Raw genomic sequence first — 24,732 nt, 5'->3', positions numbered from 1 at the left:
CTACTTTGAGAAGGCTCTTTTAGCCACCAACAAACTGGGCTAGCCCAGAGATTCCTAATCTGGGGCAATTAAGTAAATTGCACTCTTCTGGGAATGTTCTTACTGTAGTAAGAACTTGTGACTGTTCAAACAACCTGATCTCAGCCCCTTAATGAAAATATTAGCTGATGTTAATGATGTTTTCATCTAACTGATGAAAAAATTTAGAAACCAGGAAAATAATGATTCTTCTTTTACTTTCCATGGTAGCACCCAAGGCTTTAGCATTCTGGGACTAGATAAAAGTCTGACAAGGGGAAACATGAAGATTTAACACACAAGTAAAAGGGAATAAACTGGCCACTGACTATCTTATTGATTTAATCTTTGCTTTACCTTCTTCTTTACTAGGAATTTAAGAATACAGTAAGGTGTGGAAAGATAATTAGGAGGAAAAAAAACTGTAAAGAAATACAGACAAGAAGTGTTAACTCATATGTGATAATTTTTTTTTGGAGGTGGTTAGGTTGGAGGAGTATATTTCATATTACAGAAAATTGAGTTATAGATCCAATCTAGTGCAGGGTAAGTTTTAACCAAGCCTGTTATCATTAATGGGACTGTTTATGCCTATGGAACTGAGTTTATAAAAAAATCTCTGCTGATTTGAGTGCTTTTAGACAGTTATTTGAAGGAATAAAAAAAAGAACAAAATTCTTCAGATTTGTTATTGAAAAATTATTTATATTAACATGGACAGACACAACTTTGTGAGACAAACATAAAGATTATAAAAAAATATTCCTAGAGTAGATAAAGTATATTAGATCCCAGTTCCCTTTGAGAATTTAATGGAATTTGTCATGAGAGTCCATTGTTAAAATTAATGGCTTATGCTGGTTAGAATGATATGCTATCTAACAGTCAAATTTGTTTTTGATTTAGAACTTATTCCAGCTAATTCTAATTTCCTAAATGACCTTTTCATGAAGTATACCACAGCTTCAAGATTAGAGATCTTTTTTCTAAATTGTAGTGTAATTTTAAGCAAGTTGCTAGCTTATCCTTGTCCTCTCAAAAGAAAAAAAAAAAAAATATATTTTCAAACTTTTGCATAAATGTTACTAAAATTTACCTACAAATAATTAATAAAAATTGTATATAATTCGCTCATTTTATACTTTTTCAGAATAATTGTACAAAAATTAGGGGCATTTTTTCCATATTCTATTTCTGCAATAATATTATTTTTTCTGTTAAGTTGGTTTTTATTTTGAGGGGACAGTGTTGTGTTATTATTTTTTTTCCCAACATAATTTCAAGCTTATTAAAAAAAAATACTTCCCAAATGCAATATCATTCCAGTGTGTAAGGAAAATTTGGAGTTAGGAAGATTGAGGATAACTTCATGACTTGCTTAAAGGAAGAGTTTGTTTTCTACAAAACAAAGCAGTTGCATATTTGTAAATGGAGTTGGATGCTTGGCTGCTAGGTCCATGCTTGGACAAAGTGAAGTTTTTAAGGCCATAGTTTTACCCTTATGAGCTGCTTTTGTAAAAAATGACAGAACAGTATTGACAAACAGCACAGAGCCACTGGTGATTTAGAAATGCTCCTCACATTTCCTCTTTTCTGTTGCTAACATTATTTTTTGTTGAATATATTAACTGAAATATCTGCTTCTGACAAAAATAGAGCCCATTTTTCTGATTTTCCTCTTGATTTAAAAGATCTTCAAAGAGTACTTTTCTTTGCATTAACCCTTAAACCATTCTTTAATTACATAGGTGTTTCTTTCTTAGTTCCATTTTTCTATGAAGATGTTACTGTAACTGTGGCAGAAATAATTTTGATTTTGCATTACTTTCATTTTCAGACAAAAATTCCTAAGGATTGCAGCTTGTGGTATCAGGAATCTGTATATCTGTGCCTTTGATATGTGTGCAAAACTGTGTAGTGCAACAATTCAAAACAAGAAGGAAAAAAGCTGTGATTCCTTGTTTCCTAGAGGCTTTCCATCATTTATATTCACCAGCAAAAGGTTGGCATGCACCTTAAGGACTAATGATAATGAAAAATGTTGTATTAAAGACAAGAAATCTTTCATAACTTGCATACTAACACACTGAACTCATTACAGCTTGTCTTACTACAGCATGCTCTTTTATGTCTGCTGTAATGCACTTCATTTTCAAGAGACTGACGTGCAGTGGTTCTGTAAACATTTTTTCTTTCCCTTATTTTCACAAGCTGCCTTTGGTTGTCATAAACTACTCACTTACTGGATACAAATTAGGCACTAGGGTTTTCTGCAGTTTCTGACTAATATCATGATCTGAAAAAATATATTTAAAATGTATCTGGGGCAAGTAATTGTTTTCTGTTTTCCTGAAGCAGAGAGTACTGGTGATGTTGTAGCTCAGGAGATGCTCAACCTCAGCAGTTTTATTAAAATAGTGAGTTGTTTGTGGCATTGGCTGTTGGGTTTTTTTTGTTTGTTTTTGGTAGGATATGCAGGGAAACTGCTCCTAGTTTGCCATTCTAGACATTATCATGCTTTGAGTAGTCAATAGCAAACATATATTTATAAAGTGTTTCTTGTAAGTGTTTAAATTGTAATAACTAACTCCAAGTTGAAATTTGTAATGCTTTGGAAGTGAAATACAGTTTTCATTTGTTATATGCTATTTCTGTAAGTGTGGCAACAGCTCCAGGGGTACACCTCTGAGATTTACTATGACATCTTAATTTGCCATTCAGCAAAGCATTCACTTTAATTTTTCTCCTTAAAAACAAACAAACAAACAAACAAACAAGAAAACAGAAGAAAAACAACTAAAACACCAGTATTAATATTCTTAGCTGCATTCACTACAAGTATCACAATGAATAATTCTTTGCTCTCAATGTGCCTTCTACTTCCTGAACAACTCCCACTGAACTCTTGACTTAATAAAATGGATAAACACATTTGACTTTAAACCAATCTCAATTATAGAAAAATAATGGAAAGGTTGGAAATGAGCTTATGAATATCTGTAACATGTCTCTCAAAAACATTTTCTGCAATTGATTTTAAGTGACCTGTGCCAAAAACTTGATGAAAATGGAAAAATGTCATGCAGAGGGAAAAAAAAAATAATTGAATAGTAGTTGCAGTTTTGCAAAGAGCTCTGCTTCAGTCACTATGAAATCAAATTGCTCTGATTAAGTCATAATAAAAGTATGTTTAAGATATGAAATCATTCCATTTTAGTTGTCCTAAAGGACTTGTCTGTGAGAAATACTCCTTGCATTTGAAAATGTATTTTTATATTTTGAATTGATTAGGTTCAGCTTGATTCTTTAAAGTTCTCTGAACTCAGTGTTCTGTGTCTCTGTCAAAGATAACAGAGATGGCTTAAAATATACTCAGCTACTTGACATCATGTTTAATATAATATTATGATTGACCAAGACTGCTGCTCTCAGTAGAAAATTGACTATAAATATGATATTATGAGTTTTCAGAAAGGCAAAAATAAAATTTAATTTTAAGTTAAATAAAAGCTTAAACTATCTTTAGAACTCTGAAAACTGAGTCTTGTTTAGTATAATCTTAAAGTCTGTAAGTAAGGTAAACATAATTTACTTTTATTCCTATAATAGAACAAGAAGAAATTGACATAAACTAACAGTACATTTCAATATACTGCAACAAAAGATATTTGCTAACTGCTCCCATTTTAAATGGCAATAAAACAGACTTTCAAGAACAATTAAGAAGTCAACATAGTTGAATGAAGAGAGTAATGGCAATAAATACACAGTATTTCCATTCACCATTTGAAAAAAAGAAGAAAGCAGTCAATAAATTCGGTAAGAACCTGCTTACCACCTTTTAAGCTAGTTTGGAGGAGAAAATAGGTAAATGACAAGAAATTATGCATTCTTCATACTAAATGGATTGGTTTGGTTATTTGTGGGGGTTTTGGGGATTTTTTTTTTGGTTTTGGGTTTTTTTGTGGTTGGTTAGTTTTTTGTTTTTTGGGTTTTTTTTAATAAAGGCAAGGGGAAGTGAATGATTGAAAGAATAATATGCCAATAAAGAGAAAGATTAAGTAGCTTGAGGCTGAGGGTGCAGTTCTTTGGAGAGAGCTTTGGAAAGAAGTAGTAGAAAACCTTTAATAGTCCATAATTAAGTAATGATGTTGACATCAGTGATAATGGTGGTATCAGAGATCTGCATGCACTGTTTACAGAACCGTTCAGAAATATCTGTGGTTGATACTATTTCACTGTTTGTGACATTATTTTTATATTATTCAGTGTAATGTCATTTTCAAACTGTAACATAAACCAGACTGCATAACCTAGTAAATTAATTGTGAATCTGAAACCAGCCTGTTTTCTGTGTCCTACAACAAGACCAAACTTCCAGATTAGGCTCACCAAAAACTTGACATTGTCCTGGATTTAAGTAGGATAGAGTTATTTTCTTCCCAGTAGTTGGTGGAGTTCTGTGGTTTGGATTTAGTACAAGAACACCATTAATAGCACACTGATGGTTTAGTGTTTGCTGAGCAATGCTTACCCTAAATCAAGGAGTTTTCAGTTTTCCATACTCTGCCAAAGAGGAGGTGCACAACAATCTAAGGGGAGCACAGACAGGACAGCTGACCCAAATTGGCCAAAGGGGCATTCCATACCCCAGAACATCACACTCAGAATATAAACTGAGGGGAAACTGGCCAGAAGCCATCAGTCCCTGCTAAGGGACAGTCTGGACATCCATTAGTAGGTGGTTAGTAATTGCATTGTACATGACTCAATTTTCTTGGGGTTTATTCTCTCTCTCTCCTTTTCACTACAATAATAAATATTAATGTATTTTAATTTTTCCAATTATTAAACTGTCCATCTCTCAAACCATGATTTTTACCTTTTTTTCTGATTCACCTCCCCATGCCACCAAAATGGAGGGAGAGACCAAGTGAGCTGCTGCATGCTGGGGTTAAACCACAACAAAAATAAAGAGGCAGGATGAGAATAGTAATGGAAGCAGATATCACTAAATTTAGATAATGCAGTCTCTCAATATTAGATGGGGATTGCTGTGTCTGGTGCAGTTGCCTTTCTCAGTCCTGGCTGTACATTGTTCAAACTGGCCTGAAATAGCATTGCTGTCCTTTGAAAGCATGAATTTAAGGTAAACCAGAACATATGTTTGTCTACCATAAAATGCTCTGGTGTCTACTCTGGAAGCTGAACAGTGAGCAAAAAAACCCATATTTGTAGCATACCCTTGGAGGGAAAACTGCACATGGTAAATTGGCCAGCCATCCCAAGCCTTACTTTGACTTTGTGAAGGCAAGTAACGTTGTACATAGTCAGTTACTTATGCTAAAATCACCTTGGGATAAGTCAAAGCTACAGCCAGCATATTTACATCAGGTTTTATTTAGAAAAACAGACAAATTAGGCCAGTGACAGAACTTTGGGTCCTGCCATTTGCAAATATCTCCTTTTTAATTATAAGACTTATATACTCCACTGTGAACATTTTTAAATTCTAAAAGTTTCATTAAATTTTGAGCTCAAACAGCACAGCAAGATAGGGATTTAATCCTTCAAACTCTGATGATATTTGCAGGTCCAGGTCCTTGACTGACTTCTTTTATACTTATGGAAATTTAATGCAAAGCTTATTTCAATTCATGTGCTACATACCAGTGACACATCAAAAATAGTTAAAATTTTCCTTTTCATTAAGAAATAGAAAAATCAGAATCTGAATTTAAATGAAAATACTGAACCAAATTTAGGTATTTCTTAATGGGAAATAAAAGCATGAAATTATATCTTCATGTAAATGTGAATTTCAACTTTATGTTAATGAAAAATATTTTTCAATTATATAAAAGCTTGCCTGAACTTAGTATGAATCCAGTAAGGACATTTACAACAAATATGATGTAAAGCTCTGGTGAAATACCTTTTTTGCTCTAAAATACATCATAAAAGAACTAGGAGTATTTTACTATTTCCTCCACTCTTTATTTTAAACAAGTATTTATATCCAAATCAATCTAGATAGGTGAAATTAATAACATTATACAGCAGAAGGAACAGTCAAGATACCCTCAATTCCTTGTATTTTTTCAGGAAAAATGTAAAGGCAATGACAGCAATTCCGTTATTTTGCTCTTATTAATGTTTAAGGAGACTGAATCAAGGTGAGATACAGAAATGTTCCATCATTTTATGTGTCATAAAGGCAAGGGAAGATATTTTTGCCAAATAACTTTGCTGATTGGAGGAACGATCAAAAAAAATAAGAGTTGTGCAAGATTGAAAATAATCTGAATTCAGAAGGACAAAGCTGAATAATTTACAGTTATGAAAAGCAAGAGGACTGAAAACAAAACTGGGAAAAGTTATTTGAAGTCAATGTTGCAGTAAGTCGAGAAAGAAGCATTGTCTTCAGTGTAGTCATAGTTTCTTAACTGGAAATACTGAGTCACTCAGAAGATCACACTCCCCACAAATATCCTCCCCACCCCATTTAAAGAAAAAAAAAAAAAAAAAAAAAAAAAAGCAACTAAACACACTAGTGTCAAGCATAATGCACTTTGTTACCCTTTTAAAAAATCTGGTTTGTACAATAACTGCACAAGTATCTTTTCAGCTTTTTTCTTTCCATAAACATAGCTGTTAGAAACTTCATTTTTTTAATAAAAGTTACATTTTCATGTAATGCTGGGCCTGGGACATGAGAAAAAGAGACATGAAGGCAGAGATAGGGCCCAAGGAAAAAGAACAGCTAACTGCATCAATTAGTGTTGCAAACACAAATAGTCCCATTAGCCTTGTTCCGGTTATTCCCTCAATATTAATTCATATTCAAACATTTAGAGACATTTAAAAATTGTAAACAAAGAGTTGGCTGGGCCCAGGTAAAAGGAGGGCAGGGGCAATGCTCGTTCTCTCGCTGCTGTTGTTCGGGAAAAGGAATTTGCCATAACCCAGCCCGGAGCTGCTGCTTCTCCCGTGGGATGAGCCTCTGCTCGTGAGAGCAGCCACTGACCTGGGACCTTACTAACACTTTTCTCCCTGGAAGAGGCGCCTGTGACCATCGGCTCGGGTGCCCGGGAATCGCGATCCCGCCTCTCCCTGCCCTGCTCGGAGCCAGCTGTCGCTGCTGCACCCCCTTCGCTTCTTCGACACCGCTCTGGGTTTCTCTGCTCTGGAGTCCCACAACCCCTGCCCTGCCGGGACATCCCCGCAGTTTCACCTGCTGCCGCAAAGCTCTCTGATACATCTCCTCCACCAGCCCGGGTTCTTTTACTCATTCCTGCCATTCCAGCTTAGTGCTCTTCAGAGTCCTTCGGGGCACCGGGATCGACCTCCCCAGGGCTTTGAGATGCAAAGCCTCTCCTCCCTCCTGTCCTGTCTCGGCTGAGAAGGCTGTCAGGGGTCCCTGGTTCTGTTTGTCATATTGATTCCATCGTTGTTGTTGTTTTGTTTGCCTTGTTATACATACTAGTAAAGAACTGTTATTCCTCTCCTCATATCTTTGCCTGAGATCCCCTTAATTTCAAAATTATTATAATTCATAGGGAGGGGGTTTACATTCCTCAGTCCAAGGGAGGGTCCTGCCTTCCCTAACAGACATGTCTTTCAAACCAAGACAGTTGATAACTCAGTATAAGGTGTTTAAAACAACAGAAAAAAAAATCTCTGGTTCAAGTTTACACATAACCTGTCCTAATTTTATTGCATCAGCAAGTAAGGATTCAGAAATTTGCACAGATCATGGAATCACAAGACTATCTAAGTTTGAAAGAGATAATTTTTTTACTCCTTATAAGACTACCTAACGCTAAATCATGTAGCTAAGAGCATCATCCAGACACTCTCTGGACTCTGACAGGCTTCAGGCCATGACCACTTCACCAGGGGGGTCTGTTCCTGAGACCATGACCCTCTCAGTGAAGGAGCTTTATCTAATGTCCAATCTGAACTTTCCCTGATGCACTTAATTTCCTCCTCTCACATTTTATTGTCTGTCACCCAACAGAGGAGATCAGTATCTCCTCTGTATCAGTATCTACTCTGCCTCTTGAGGAAGTTGCAGACCATGGTGGGGTCCCACCTCAGTTTTCTCTTCTCCAAGCTTATCAAGCCAAGTGACCTCAGACTCTCAAGACTTTTAATCATCTCAGTTGTGTTTTTCTGGACACACTTGGATGACTGATGTTCTCCTTATATTGTGGCACCCAAATCTGCCCCCAGCCCTTGAGATGAGGTGGCCCCAGTGCAGAGCAAAGCAGGACAATCCCTTCCATTACCTGGCTGGTGATGCTGTGCCTGATGGCCTTCCTGGATTCTAGGGCACTGCTCACTCCCATTCAACTCTCCATTGACCAGGTCCCTTTTCATGAGGCTGCTTTTCAGCCTCTTGTCACCCAATTTGTATATATAACCCTGATTTTCCCATCCAAGGTATAGAATCTGGCACTTGCTCTTAAATTTCATATGGTTGGTGACTGCCCAGCTCATGACTCTATCCAGGTTCACAGCTCCTCCTAGTTCAGTATCATCAGCAAACCTACTTCCTGTGCACTTGACTCCTGCATCCAGATCATTTGTGAAAATGTTAAAGAGCACAGTCCCTAAAAATGAGCCCTGGGGAAGCCCACTGGCAGCCAGCCTGATGTAACCCCATTTACTATAATCCTTTGAGCATGATCTGACAGGCAGTTGTTCACCCAATGTATTATGGACTTGTCTATGGACTAATATGTGGCACAATGTGCCCAGAAGTGTTCCGTGGAAGACAGTATCCAAACCTTGCTAAAATCCAAGACCACCACATATACTGGCATTCCTTGATCAGCTAGGTGGGTGTTCTCATCGTAAAAGGAAATTAAGTTGGTTAAAGCAGGATTTATGCTGGAAATGGCACATGACTGTCTTTGTTGCCTCTTAGCCGTTTTTCATAACCTCTTGCAATTTCCAGAATAACTTTGTCCATAATTTTACCAGGCACTGAAGTGAGACTTACAGGCCTGTAATTATCAAGGGTCTTCTTCCCATCCTTTTTGAAATCTGGGCTAAGATTTTCCAGCTTCCAGTTGACTGGAAACTCAAGGAATCCCAAGACTTAATGAAAAATCATGGAGAGAGGTCCCAAAATAACAACAACCAGCCGTTTCATTATTCTGGGATGATGAAACAAGAATAAACAGGATGAATATTTAAGAGGATAATAATGTATCTAAATGCATTCCTCTGAGTAAGTGATCTGGAATACCATTGCCTTGATAAATAATCCTGTATTTGACTTCATGTAACAAAAAATTTTGTGTTAAAAAGTAAAAAAGCTGTCAGGAGCAGCAGTGATATATCACTCTGAAATGCACTAGCCATTAGCTGGGGTAAGAACAAGGGAGAGCTTCAGATAAATACAGAGAAATTCACTGCATTGTTAATCTTGGGACATCTCTCTGAATAGATGAATAGCTTCTCTTCAACAGTAACAAAATAAAGAACTCAGTGCTAGTGACACCTGTGACAGGTTGATGCTGGCCAAACACCAGTTCACCTATGAAAATCATTTATTCATCCTCTTTGGCTATAGTTAAGCAGAGGAGGGGGACAGAAAACTCTTGGGGTGAGATATGGATTAGGAGAAAATTCTTTAAGGGCAAGATAGATTCAAAACTTTAAGAGGTATAAAGGAAAAAAAAAAATTACCAGAATTAAAAGAGGATAATGAGAACTAAAACAAACACTATTCCACCCCATCCCTCCTTTACTTCCCACTGACACCACAAAATATGGGATTTTTAGTCTGCTACTTTTTAAGGTTTTTCTTCAGTTTGCTTAATGAGAGGGGAGCATTTGCTTAATGCTATGCCATGAGGCCTTCCTACGGGAAACAGCTCTCTGTGAACTTTTCCAGCCTGGTTTCAATTTTCATGGCTAACAGTCTGCCCGGAACCTATTTGCAACATGAAGTTCCTCCCACAGCTTGTAGTCTTTCCACAACTGCTTTTCACAAGCCATTTTGTTTTTGAGGTGCAGTTTTTAAGGATGAGCTGTTCTAGTACAAAAGCAAGGGTCTTCTTCTTCTATCTCTGAAAGCAAGGGCTCTGTCTTTCTCTGTTCAAACCTTTCACCAGGCATGAGTGCCTTTTTCTCTTGGGCTGCAGGTGAATGCTGCATTCCTCCCCCCATGCACTTCATGAATTACAGGGAAACAGATTGTTGTGTCATAGTGCTCACCTTGGCTTCCAGAAGAATTTCAGCTCTGAAGCCCAGAGTGCTTCCTCCTCCCCCTCCCTCCTTTGCATCCACCTCAGTGTTGCCATATTCTTCTCCTCACGTGTCCTCACTTTTTCCATTTCTCTAACTAAGGAGAGAATACATCAAACCATAATGATGAATTTATGAGTATATAGTTGCTTTTTCTCTTTGTGGAGCAGCTCTTTTTCTTTTTTTTCCTTGTCATTGGATAAATTTCTCTATCAGAAAAAAATATTTGTTAAGATGATGTCACTACTGACAGAGAGAACTAACAAAGCTGGAGTGACCCACAATAAAATAAGCCATATAATAAAGTAAACACATTTAAGACAGATAAAATATTTCAATTAAATTCTGACCAATTAGTGATTGACTTCAGCTTGGTGTACAATAAATTTTAGAGTATTTATTGTGTGCATTTTTAAGGAGACAACCTGTTTAAGGGACGACAGAAATTTCAGGGTAATTGAATCAGTTTGGCACCTGGGTTTATTTCTCTTTAGAAAATAAGGTATGCATTATTTTTTCCCTAAGTAAATGTACACTCTAAGAAGGATATGATTGTTTTCACTAAAGAAAGACAAAAACCCAAAAAACTCCATTAAAAAAAAAAAATCCCACCCTAAACAACCTGAACAAACAAACAAACAAAAGCAGCTTTGTCATGGTGTTGCTAAGACATTGATTTAGTGAAGGAGACTCTCAGAATTGCAGTCCTCTGTTAGTGTCACCTGGTGAAGTATGAATATTCTTCTGATGCATCAGCTGTTAAGAAAATGCATGTTCATTCATATTCAGTGTGGGGCTTCATCTTTCCCTTTGTGTTCTTCTCTTTCTCATTGGAAAACTGCAATGATATTATCTGTGTACATGACTATAACTATCCCTAATCTAAAGAGTTATATCACTTGAATTATTTAAGGAAAGAAAGAAAATATGATAAATTTCAGGGTAATTTTGTTTCTCAGGCCATATCCTGTCTCTGAAATGCTGATACAGATCAGTGGAACTACTCAGTGTGTAAAATAAAATATACATGTAAGAGTGAGGTCAGAAGTTAGTTGCAGCAGCAGATAAAACAAATACATTTGACTTTGTACTGAAGGGGACTAGGAGACACTGCATTGGCATTTACAGTTTATCAGGGGAAAGTAATGATCAGCTAAAATATAACCACTTTTTGCTGACGGTGTCTAAGGCTTCAATACAGCAAGACTAGCTCTTATTTGGCTGCTAATTTTCATTTCACTAGGATGGTAACCTAGATGTGAACTAGCAAGCTAAATATCTTCCTGAATTTGGATTTTTTACCTTTTTGGAATCAGTGTGATGCTGGAAGTAAGGACTAATAATTTCATTTTTATTTTTGCCATCTAGAGTCACAAGTCTAATTTAGATGTCTGCCTAACCGTGTGAGGATCAGTGATAATTGGGCTGCAAATTACACTCCTCTTTGTTTGCCATTTGGTGTATTTTAAGTTTTCTCTGCTGTGTTGCGTATGTTTACAAGTAGAGGATAATTAGTCTATGATTTGTTCTATAGATAATATCAGGATCAGGGATATGGTGGCACAACCATAATAATGTTTTTGTAAACAGAAAGCATTATTAATGGTGACATGGCTGACTCAGCCATTAGAAACACAGATGACTGAAAGAACATATTCTAGCAGTACATACGGTATTTCAGTGTACACACACACATGCATAAAGCTGTAAACCAGCTTTGAATATACCTGTTACTCTCTGGTTGCTCTCTGGTTCAGTTGAAGTTAAGAGCCCCTATGTCTCTGAGGCTAGATGTCACTAATCAGCTCAAGCTTCTGGAAAATACAGTAGATCCAGATTTTATCCCTTTGAAGTGACTCGGGAGCTACATTTACTTCCTCCTACTGAACCCCTGTGAAAATATATAAACATGCTGAAATAATCACACCAGTGATTTTGAAAACCAAAAATTTGCAGTCCTGACTTTGTCCTTGGTTTACAGCAAGTTATATCACCAAAGGATCCAAGTTCTTTAAAGTTCCATTAGCAATTAGGTCTCTGGCTGTCATGTGGACTGCATTCTTTTTCTACTTTACCCTCTTTCCTTGAGAAGTGTAAGTTTAGAATTTTGAAATATATTTTGATTGAGGCCTTTTTTTTCCCCTGCAGTGGAAATACTGCTGAAGGGTGTTCAAGGCTAATGAAGAAAAAGGTTTCTTACAATTACAGAAGACATTGAAGTTTATGATGGCCCTGATTTCTTAGGAGAAACTATTTCATGGTTTTGAACCACCTACCTGCTGGATGTACGGTCTTATACAGGTGAACTATATCTTTATGGCAGAAGGTTCTACTGCAGTGGAGGAGAAAGTTTATGACTGAAATCTTTATCTTGGAACTTCAGGTCATCTATTAGCTATGCTGGGCTTATGACATGAAGCACTTTAAGTATAAAGAATATAGTTTGAGACCAGGTCATTTGGTCTATCCAGTCACATTTTTCCTATGTAGAAAAAAAGAGAGGAACAATTTTTACCTAGACTTTTCAGTATGATTTTACATTCCCAGGCAAAAATTAATATATAAATGCAGCATTATTGTATGTTAACTTCTATTTGGAAAGGATTTAAAGCAGCAACTTGCACCATAATGTGCAATAATGTGCAATAATGTTTCTAATAAAGTTGAGACCTATGCATGTTCAAGGATAAGCAGGCAAATGGAGTGCACCATGTATCTGCTGTAACATATACACACATATAAAGATATTGCTATATAAAGCATATTAAAATTACTGCTTATTCTAGCACACACCAGGTTCCATAATGCTATGCCAAAATGCAGAATAAATATTTTACTGGTTTTTCATGCTTGGATTGACTGTTTAACAGGTATATAGAGGACTTTTGTTCCCAAAAGGAGTATTCAGGATGAATCAATAAATCCTAATGTCATCTATGCTGCCTTCTTCCATCTCTGTCTCCTTCTGTGTCTCTCATTGCAAGGTTGTTAGATGTTAGACTTCTGAATTCCAGCCAACTAAAACAACCTGGGCAGCTTTTTTTTTTTTTTTTTTTTTTTTTTTTTTTTTTTTGTCTGTCGAAGGCTGGTAATCAACTTTGGACACAACATCCTCATGCTCATGTATAGGTGCGGTTATTTTTATTGGCTCTAAATATACTCATTTGCTTGGCAATATTAATTATTGCTTATCAGATAAATAATAAAAATTGCCTTCCAGTGGAATTATTGCAAAGCTCCTCTGGTAAATAATTAAACTAATATACATTACCATTCTGTAGAGGAAAGAAGGAGTCAGTCTCTCCTTTTCTTACTGCATTTGAGAGTGAGCTTGTGAGTCTGTGATGGAATAAAGATAATGTTAGATTCCTACTCCAGATAATATAAGATGAATTTATAGCTGCTAAAGGATGATCTGGTATAAACTGTCTGTGGGATAAAAAAAAAAAAAAAAAAAAAAGATGATGGATTTACTTTGATTCTGGAGAAGATATCACTTGTTGTCTCACCACTGGCATGAAGCCAGCATAAATTTAATGCCGTGTACAGCGCTTAATTTGACAGAAATGCAATTGCATCCATATTCCTGAGCTAGACTAAATGTTCACTCTCAAGTTGCCCATGCAATTAAAAAAAAAGTGTGGGCCATAGCCTGGAAGGGACTGTCCTTTGGTAAGAATAAAAATATGGTTTCACTGCAAGTAAAACTTCCATGATCTCAGTAGAATTATATGACTGTTTTTCAAGACCACTCTCAGAAACTGCTGTAAAAATGTAATGCTACTTTTTAGCCACTCTGTCCATACTGCAGTCTAACATTTATTTGAGAATCCTGACCTTGAAGTTTAAAGAAGAGGGGGAAAAGCCAGTGGTGTTTACAGCCATTTCCTTCCCATCCCCTAAGAAACGTAAGCTGACTTTTCTTATAATGCAGAGCAGAGGGCAAGGTCTGCAATACTACCTGTGCACACACCTATCAGTTTCAGAATCTGAATTGCCATTCTCTTGCAAAGGCAATAAACACAGTAATATGTCTTAGATGAAAAGCAAGAAATAATAGGATTTGCTAGGCAGCAGACAAAATATCTGCCTAGAAAAAATGCAATTGGGTAATATCATTACTAGGGAACATTCAGGAAATTAAAACTAAAAATGCAATCTGAACATGTTTAAACTAAAGACTGTTAACCCCACAAACATATTTGGATCAAGAGTAAAATGACAAATTACTGTGGCAGCATAATTCTCTTTTTTCAAAAAAGTGGTGATTTCTAGTATTCTGTCAATTGATTTTCAGTCTCTTGATTAGATAAATCTTCTGCATGTATCTCACAAGTCCTGTAGTAAGGGCCCATATATTCTTGAGGTAAAGCTTTAGGGAGGAAGAAAAAAAATCTGAATAAAAGAATGTCTGTATAGCTTAACTGACACACTAAAAGAGCTCATGTAGAAGTTTTTTATGTTTTGTAAGGCATATTGTCTTCATCCGTTATTGAACACTAGAAACATTGAAATAAATAAAATGCCTATGACAAGAATACCAACCACTATTTGTCTATGCAATGAAGTATTAAAAAATGCTGTCTTTACCGATTTTTTTCATTTTTGTGCTCCTGTAAATGGAAACCTGCAGTTTGGATAACAGATCTTTCTCTTCTTAAGTTCATTTTGTCCTTAAAAGAAATAAGAAATATTAAAATATTTAGAAGCAATTGCTTCTACTTCTGTGTTTTTCCTCTCTCAATTCTTCTGCCTTAAAAAATTGAATGGTGTGGAAATGATTGACAGTTTAATGAAACTTAAACTGTTCTATTATGTTTAATATGGATTTAAAATATTTCCACCAGGAGCAGTATCATTGTGCTGGATTTTATCACTGGGAGGTTTGCCTGCTTTCCCCATGAGTCTGGGTGTATCAGCCATGACTGGCTGTTTTTCAGTGCTCTTCTGCAGCCAGGTTTTGTGTGTTTTCACTGTCCCACGAGTCAGTTTGGTTGTCAGCCATACTGACCACTTCTCATTGTGCTTGTGAATAGGAATACTATAGTTCTTGGAGCAGTAGTTTTTCAGCAGTGTCTAATGTCTCAGCTCTTTTCAGCTGGAAAATTAAGTTCTCAGCAGATGGAAATTAGGCTCCTTTTACCCCAATTTGTTGAAATGTTGTGGTGGTGCTGCACTACTCCAGCTGTTGGAGTTCCCACTCTAAGAACAACACATGTATATATAGAGATATATGTTTAAGCACAGCAACTATAAGTCCTCTTACTCCAAGCTGTGCAAACAGATTTTTTTTCAGCTCTAGACTAAGTCCTGCTCTAGTGTCCAGGAAAATATTTCTTTTCCCCCACTCATTATTCTGCAGGACAATTCTAGGAGGATAGTGCTTTCCTTTCCAGCTCGCCATAGTTTGTTTCTTGAGCTCAAAAGTAGCGCTGCATAGCACAAAATGCTTCCAAGCTAAAATTAATTTTCTGTCCTAAGTAGTACTTAGTCCTCTTCTGCCCTTCTAATGTCATTTAGAGTCAGCTGGCAAGGAAGGGCTAGTTCTGGCTAAAGCTGCCACTTCAAAAATTTTCTGCCAAACTGCATAAACCTGCTTGGTAGAAACATGTCACATATATATAAGGGACAATTTGCAGAAATGTAGTAGAGGACACAGCAAGAGCTGGCTAGCATCTGCCTGTATCTCTGTGTGCCATGGCAACAGAATTGCATGAAGTCTAGAAGGAATATACCTTGGGCAAATACCTGCTGTCCGTGCTGTGACCAGCATCTCACAGTGAATAGGCTGGATAAGGCTTTGAGCAACCTGGTCTAGTGAGAGGTATCCCTGCCATGTCAGGGGGTTTGGGACTACGTGATTCTTAAGGTCTATTCCAACCCCTAAACATTCTATGATTCTCAGAACTGGCTATAAGAATTTATATGCTTATCAATTCAGAGTAATTTTGCCAGCAAATATCACTTCACTGGATCCTAACTGTTCAAAAGGGTGTACTGGACAGCAGACCATCACTCATGTTAGCCTATGCAAGCTGTTTAAGACACACACCACTTCAGGCAGCCCTGGAAACAAATATTTGGGGATTGTAATTTCAAACAGCAGTGACTAACAGTTCAAAGGAATGGATGACCTTAGAATTCAGCTGCTTATCCCAAGCATTTCTTGCTGTGAATTAAATTAAGCTGAAAGTAAATAGAAGTACATAAATACAAAATACAGAAAAATGCAAGGAAGGGATGAATACGGAGGGCAAAAATAGAAAAGAAAGGAAACTCCATGCTTTTGTCTGTCTAGCACGAGTTATCTCTGAATTTTTATGATTCTACTATCAAGCTTCTATATGATTGTGGCAATAAGTTTGCAAGTACTTCATAGTATTCCTAGCCAAGGATCATTGCTCTCATCAAATCTTTAATTTTTTAGTCTGTATCATAGGAAAAGATCCTAAATCCACTTTCATCACTGTTTTTAGAACATGATCTAAACTCAGCTCCCTCCTTTTTAAATGTATCCTTTCCTTAACCTAGTCATTAATTATTTATTCCTTCTATGTAGGTGCTAATACCAGAGTCATGACAGCTTTCACCTAGTCAGACAGACAAGGTGAGATTCATCTCACCTAGTTTAGACATTTGGGATGATAGATACATGCAGAGATTTGTCTCTTAGATAGCTTTGACTTCCTTTGTGAACAAAGAGCAAAATACATATTTTGGGGGAATGAGTCATTGGCTTTATTTTAGACATCTACACTCAGATGAATTACTCTATAGGAATACTACTTTCTTTCAAGTGAGCATAAAGAAAACCCAGGTGACCAGATAAGAGGTAGACATCTGCATTATTGGTCAATAAATCCTTATTTTAACAATTTTAACAACCACTTTCCTGTGGTTAGCCAAGCTTTCAGGAACCTTTTGTAGCTGTACAGAGCACAGCATTCTTTCCTGCAGCTCTGGGAAATGTTTAATCCCAAAGCAAATCTTTCTTATACATGAGTTTCATAGTTTATGCGTGTGCACATTAATCCTAATTGTTCAAATTAAATGATCAAAAGTCTTGCATTCAATTAATGACAGGGCTTTGTTTGTAAACAGGCACAATAGTGGCCTCTGCCTATTGTCAGATCCTGTGCTGATAAGCAGGGTGCATTTCAACAGCTTCTTGCTTCAGTCATTCAGTATCTTTTTCTAACAGTGGTTACTTTTTACCCTTTCTTGAAATAAAGGGAGCTAGCACACATCTTGTCCAGGTTTTGATCCTGGGATTTGCACTTCAGATTTTTTCACAAAAAGTATCTGTGCACTTACATGTGGTAGCTTCTGCTGCTTTGTTCTTATGGTGTAAATTGCAGTTGCAGCTGTTGTCTATGCTGTGTTTTTAACTGTCATATAAAGTTTTATTTAGAAACAGAATCAGAGTTTGTAGGCTGAAGTGTCAGTATGTGAGGAAGGAGCACATGAAAAATGTAACAGTGAACAATATTTTTTCATGTTTAAAACAGCATTCACATCTTCATGAGAAATAATGAGAACTTAAAAAACATATATACATATCTATCTATATCTGTCTGTCCATCTATCTAGATATAGATATGTTCTATTATTTTACCTTCTCCTTTTTCTGGAAATAACTTTCAAGACATCAGTATAGCTGAATCCAGCTTCTTCCTCAGATCATGTCTTTCATCAGAGCTTCGGCATTTCAAAAATATCACCTTCCCATTCCTTGGAGAATACCTAAATCTAGGTATGATAAATTTCAAACCAGGTGGAAGAATTTTTATATGAAATAAAGGTTTCTATACAAGTTTAAAGGGACAGAGAAAAAATGTAATGACAGTTTAGAAAAAAGAAATCAACCACCCAAAATTAATGCAGATGCATTAAAATTAAGAGATGAAATAAAAACTATTATCTGAGAGGGTGACTTGTTGGCTGGGAATTTGCTTCCAAATTTAGACTGACAAACATCCTCATTTGAAATCTATCATTCAAGACCAAATTCTCACCTAGAAGATACCACTCTGAATATCCTCCTCTTCTCTGTCTGCTTTCTATACTTAGAATGACACCATGTTGGGTGAGATATCTCTTTGGTCAGTTGGGATCACAGTCCTGGCTGTGTCCGCCCACCCCCTAAATTCTTCTGCACTCCCAGTGCTGGTGGGGTGAGTAGTAGAAAAGCCTTGATGCTGTGCAAGCCGTGCTCAGCAGGAACTAAAACAGCCCTGAACTATAAACAGTTTCCACAGCACAAATCCAAAACACAGCATCATATTAGCTACTATGAAGAAAATACCAAAACCAAGACAGTATTCATAAACTTCGTTTATGCATGAAATTATTCCAAAGTCTGATACAAAAAGCCTGAAATTTGATATGATTTAAATAGAACTGCTCATAAGAACATAAATTATTTTTAATACTGAAAATATGTTTAATTATTGAAATAAAGAATTACAGCTTTGTCAAATTTTTTACTATAATGCATCCAAATAATCATTTATAGGTTAATTAGTCAGATACCTGTGGTTAATCTTTGTTAATCTGGAAAATTACAACAAATAATTTACAGTTATTTTAAACCCAATACTTTAATCCATCAGAAAATTTTCTGATTATATTGACCATTGCCTTTATCATATGAAAAATTAATTTTAGATAAAACTAGTGTTTAAATGATGAAAGTAATTATATTTGTTAGCATTTGAATTAACTTTGATTCTGCTCTTTTACTGAAGGTCATAGAGTTTAATTGACATCGATGAAGTCTTATATTCAAGGGACCTATGGTTGACACTAATAATGACAAAATCTTCTTTCTGGAAGAAGAGAATTACTGCTGTAGACTTTAAATAACTCGGCATTTTCAGTGAGATGACCTTGTTGTTTGCATTATTCATGGTATTTCTGATGGTAAATATAAAGGAATATAAAGAAGAAGTGATGACAGTGAGATGGCCAGGTCGGTTTAAAGGCCATTGTTTAAAGGAATGAGCAGTCTATATAAGTGTTCTGAAATATGGTATAGCTGTTCATTCTAGTTGGAGTAAATTTTTAGGAATGTTTCAGAAGCTTTAAATATCTTGGGTTGGGTTTTTGTTCTTGTTTTTGTACCTTCTTACTTATGTTCAAAACTTCCAAGAAATAGACATTTGATAATGTGAAATAAAGAGATTAATTGAGCCAGTGAGATGAAAAGATGTATTTTCATGGCTGTGTGAACACACTTTGGAAAATAAATGAAATGAATACTCAAAATATGATAATTTTAGCTGCATTACCAGAACTTAATTTTGTGACATTATGGACACTATGACAGAGACATAAAGGATGGTGATGAAGTTTTACAGCATAAGACAGAAAGGAGTAAGGAAGCCAAGAAAGATTCTAGGAACAACAGTGGTCAGCCTTGGGGACTCATCCTGTGCTTGTTCAGGATGTTTGTTGCAGAAGTGGCAGAAGTGTTCACCTGTGCATTTCTTGAGTGTGTGTATCAATAGCACGTTACTTTACTGGACTTTGTTTTTAAAACAGTGTGGGGCTGAGGGATAGTGAATTACAGAGTATATTTTGTAATGATGGACTTCTTCCTATTTCCTAGAATATTTAGTGTGTGCTGGAATACTTAGACATTGAAAGACTGTCAATGAAAGGTTTTTTCTATAGCCAGAATACCTAGACATATTAAGAAATATAAAATTAAAAAATTCAGACAGTAGTTAGATGCTAGTACTGTTTATTTAAAAAACCATCAGCCATAAAAGTCACGTAAGTTATGAATATGAGCATCCATATGCACAGATGCAAATTACAGCTTCTATTGTAAATGTCTCTCATGCTCTTATTCATGCAAATGATGTCAAAGAGAGTTTTCAATTTGAATTAAGAGAGAGCTAAGAATATATCCTCTGAAACAAAGCCATCATAATCATCATCTTTACATTTTAAACCTATATGTTTGTCTCCCAGAGGTAAGCACACTGATTCATTCTTTCTCTTCAGAGCTTAGAACTTAAATTCTGGGCATGAGATCAAGGCCCATTCCTTACAGAGACCTATTTTTCGAAAAGTCCCAGTGTTGAGTAGTCTTCATATATCATAAAATCTCAGCTACCATTACTCCAGACTCTTAGCTTTTTTTCTGTTCCTCTGTATACCGTTTCCTCTCTGTTATCTGTAGGTATAATAAAATATGGAGGAAAAAACAAGATTATGGGGAATGGGCTGTGTTTTGCAAGTGTGCAAGGAATGCACACTGCAGTTGTGTCCTGCTGTGAAAATAAGAGAGTATCATATGAAAGGTATAGGTATAGGCTCTGAAGTTTACTACAGATGGGGGAAAAGCAAAGAATGCTGTTTGAGGATGACCTCACAGTTTACACTAAGAAGCAATATAGATAGGATCTTAATCTGCACACTACAAAAGTAATGGAGCTCATATTTTAAAGCACATTCACTAGCACCTTCATTTTCACAGTATGCTAGTATCTGTCAAATGAAACAACTATGATTTTTCTGGGCACCTTTAACAAATGAATCCCAATTGTATAAAAGAATGTTGCATTATTTTATCTGAAAGGATATCTCAACAAATTAAATACTGGCAAATAGTGAGATTTTTCTGTACAATGGCTTAAACTATAATTAAAACTAAGTATTACATTGCAGAGGAAATTCTGAGTATGAAAGAAGCAGTCTTCAAAATTGTAGCAATTCAATACCTAGTCTATCAGACAGTCTAGCAAGGACTTTCTTCTTTATAGAAGAAAATAATACATTGAGATAGGTGTATAGATAGATGTAACATTTTGAGGTTACATTCATCCTATACAATTTCCTTGTCATGCTTAATTTACCAGCAAAACTACAAACTATTTTTCATTTGTTTTCTGCTGTTCTTAGCCCTGAAGGGTCAGACTACTTTATGAAAACCAAGCTCTACTGTCTTCTTGGCTCTATCTATTGTCATTCTGAAATTGCCAACATGAGGACAACCCTGATAATACTGTTTTTTTTTTTTTTATTTTATTTTCAGGCTGTTGTTGTTTATAATTTATGAAGCAGAAGGATACTGGGTATTTTGTTTGTTTGTTTGTTTGTTTTCCTTTCCATAAGCTTCACTGATCCTGTAGGTCTGAGAACAATATTAATTTTGACAGGTAAGCTGAATAAACACAATTTTTGTCGTAGGTGGGAAGCACTTATCAACACCAGGGTGTCACTTTGAAGAAGTAACTTTTCTAACCTAATACTTTGAAGTGATCTTTCTTTTCCAATAGTAAATACAATACATTGTAAATCTCAGGGTAGATTCAGCCATTAGTGTCTGCAGGTTGTAACAGCAGCATGCTTCAATTTTGAGGCCAATAATTCTGCTTCGGTGAATACCTGCTCATTTTTTATTACGTCTTTTTAGCTTGTAAACCTTCTGTTTGGCTAACAGCTTCCTGAGCTGAAAATGATTGTCCCTTGAAATGTTCATTGTCAAGCTCAATACTGACTTGGCAGACAGAACAGCAGCATGTTTGCACAGGAGATGCGAGTTTGGGGAAGACAAAATCCCCTTGACTCTTAAGTTGGCAGATGCTAAAGCACAGCTTTCTGGGAGAGCAATTATATAGTGTTTTGCAAGGAGCTGTGAAATACTTATTTATTCTGGAGCCATAATAATCTTTAACTTGGGACTAAGATGCAGGTCTTTAGCCTGAAGCTGTCTAGGTCTCTTAAAAGATCCTACAATCTCTTACTAATACACTACATACTCAGTTGACTCTTTATAATGCCCAGATGGATCTGCTGGCCAAATTTTTTCATGAGCACATAGATTGGTGACAATTGCTCCCCCTTGATAAAAATGAGGCTATGAAGTGTGGTAGAGAGGAAACTCTCAGGAAAAGATGAGGTACCTCCACTATGATAATTCAGTCTGGCTTTGATGCCTCGATTATCCCGGAAAGTTTTGGGGCCTATTGCGTGTTGTACAACACACTTGATATGCTTTTGTTTTAGAGCAGAAATGAAATGAAGATACAAGTGTGTGTACTCAGATAGAAAAAATTATGCTTCACAGAATGCTCTTGAGGAAGGTTGGGTGGGAGGAAATTAAGTCTTTGTCATTGGTAAGGCCACAGATATTCCCAAAGACACACGGAAGTGGCTGGATACTCTGAAGGCTCTGAACGTCTCCAGAGCTCCAGCACAATTCAGAGTGTTCAGTCAACTGAAATTTCATTCTTCAATAAAATGCTTCTCCATGAAAAAAGTACATGAGTCTAACTGAAGGAATCTTGATTAGTTACTGAATTGAGTATTTAATCTTCATCCATTGATGAATGGCTACTTTTTTACTTTTTCAGTACTCCACATAGAGCAATTACTAGCCCATCTTAAACACAAAAATAATACTTCTTGAAATGTTTGTATGGGGAGACTATCTGATAATGCATGATACTGTGTGACTGGTTTTTTTTTCTCCTTTTTTTACTCTTACTAAATTAGTAGTGAGAAGAGAGGGCACCTGATAATAGTTTTAAAAAAGCAGCAACCATTTTTCCTTGGAGTTTAATTATTTGTTGCCAGATTGTTACTGGACAGTCTGAAGTAATAGTCTCAGTAGTAGTGGTAGTCTCAGTAACCTATCACCTCTTAAAACAGATGTTAGAGCTAAAATGAATAGATGTCTTTCACTGACCTGGGGAGCTCAGGAGAAACATTGGAAGACAGTGAAATTTGTGTCTGCAGTATGGATAGGTGATGATGCTGGATGAGTTGTACTTATGCAGATTTCAGCCCATATTCCATGGCCATTACACAAACGAAGTTATCTATATGAATTTGACTCCAGTTAGAAACATGACAGGCTAGAACTTAAGCTAACACACTGATGTGCTTTACATCATCAGGGAGAGGTAAAAATGAGTGAAAGGGTAGCAAAGTGGTACGAAATTTGATAGTCTCATCTATCTCCTTATCTATGCAGGTAGGAGAAGACAGTGAATTTAGTATCATGGTTTCTTGAGCTACACTCTTTTTTTCTCATCTTGGCTGTGTTGGTGGGAAAATTTTCAATTTTCCTTTACACTTGTGAAAATGGCAGTTTCTGCATACTACTTTTTTCTATATCCACAAGCCCACCATTTGATAAAGAAAATGCTACCTCACCTATATAAAAGCTACCAAAACTAATATGGATAATGTAAAATCAGATGGCAAATAAAAAGCTTTTCTTTCTTTCTTTCTTCCTTTCTTTCTTTCTTTCTTTCTTTCTTTCTTTCTTTCTTTCTTTCTTTCTTTCTTTCTTTCTTTCTTTCTTTCTTTCTTTCTTTCTTTCTTCTTTCTTTCTTTTTCTTTCTTTCTTCTTTCTTTCTTCTTTCTTCTTTTTTCTTTCTTTCTTTCTTTCTTTTTTCTTCTTTCTTTCTTCTTTTCTTTCTTTATTTCTTTCTTTCTCTTGCTTTCTTTCTTTCTTTCTTTCTTTTCTCTCTTTCTTTCTTCTTTCTTTCTTTTCTTTCTTTCTTTCTTTCTTTCTTTCTTTCTTTCTTTTCCTTTCCTTTCCTTTCCTTTCATTTCCTTTCCTTTACTTTCCTTTCCTTTTCCGTTCCTTTCCTTTTGCTTCCTTTCCTTTTCCTTTCTTCCTTCCCTTCCTTCCTTTCCCTTCCCTTCCCCTTCTTCCTTCCTTCCCTTCACTTTCCCTTCCCTTCCTTCCCTTCCTTCCTTCCCTTTCCCTTTCTCTTTCCTTCCTTTCTTTCTTTCCTTTCCTTTCCTTTCTCTTCCTTTCCTTTTCCTCCTTTCCTTTCCTTTTCCTGTCCTTTCCTTCCTTTCCTTCCTTTCCTTTACTGTCCTTCTTTCCTTTCCTTCCTTCCTTTCCTTTCCTTTCCTCCCTTTCCTTTCCCTTTCCCTTCCTTTCCCTTTCCCTTTCCCTTCCCTTTCCCTTTCCCTTTCCCTTTCCCTTTCCCTTTCCCTTTCCCTTTCCCTTTCCCTTCCCTTTCCTTTCTCTTTCTTTCTCTTTCTCTTTCTCTCTCTCCCTTCCTCTCTTCCTCTCTCTCCCTCTCCTTTCTGGAAAGCTTAGATACATTATGACTATTAAACCCCCTGCTTTCTAACATCTAAAAAGCAAGTTGGTGTTACTGCAAAAGAATTTTATGTTTAGCAAGTGCGCATTTTCTTGTTCAGCTTCAGTAAGCAAACCAATATTTCTGACACTGAAAAATGTGTCTTTAACATTGTTACCTTACCTTCTAAATGTACAAGTTTGTTATAGCTATCTTCTCATTTTTTATTTTGGCCTTCTTTGCCTTGGGTGTTAAAAAATAGACCCAGTAATGACATGTATTATAAAGATTAATCAACCATAAAGACTATAATTGAACACACAAGTGTAGTCATTACTTGATTAATTACTTCAATAAAATAATCAGTCTTCTACATACATCAGAATAATATTCAGCA

This window comes from Erithacus rubecula, assembly GCF_903797595.1.
Source record: "Erithacus rubecula genome assembly, chromosome: 3".
Taxonomy (NCBI): Eukaryota; Metazoa; Chordata; class Aves; order Passeriformes; family Muscicapidae; genus Erithacus; species Erithacus rubecula.
The sequence above is the reverse complement of the archived record's forward strand: the minus strand, read 5'-3'. Positions refer to the sequence as shown.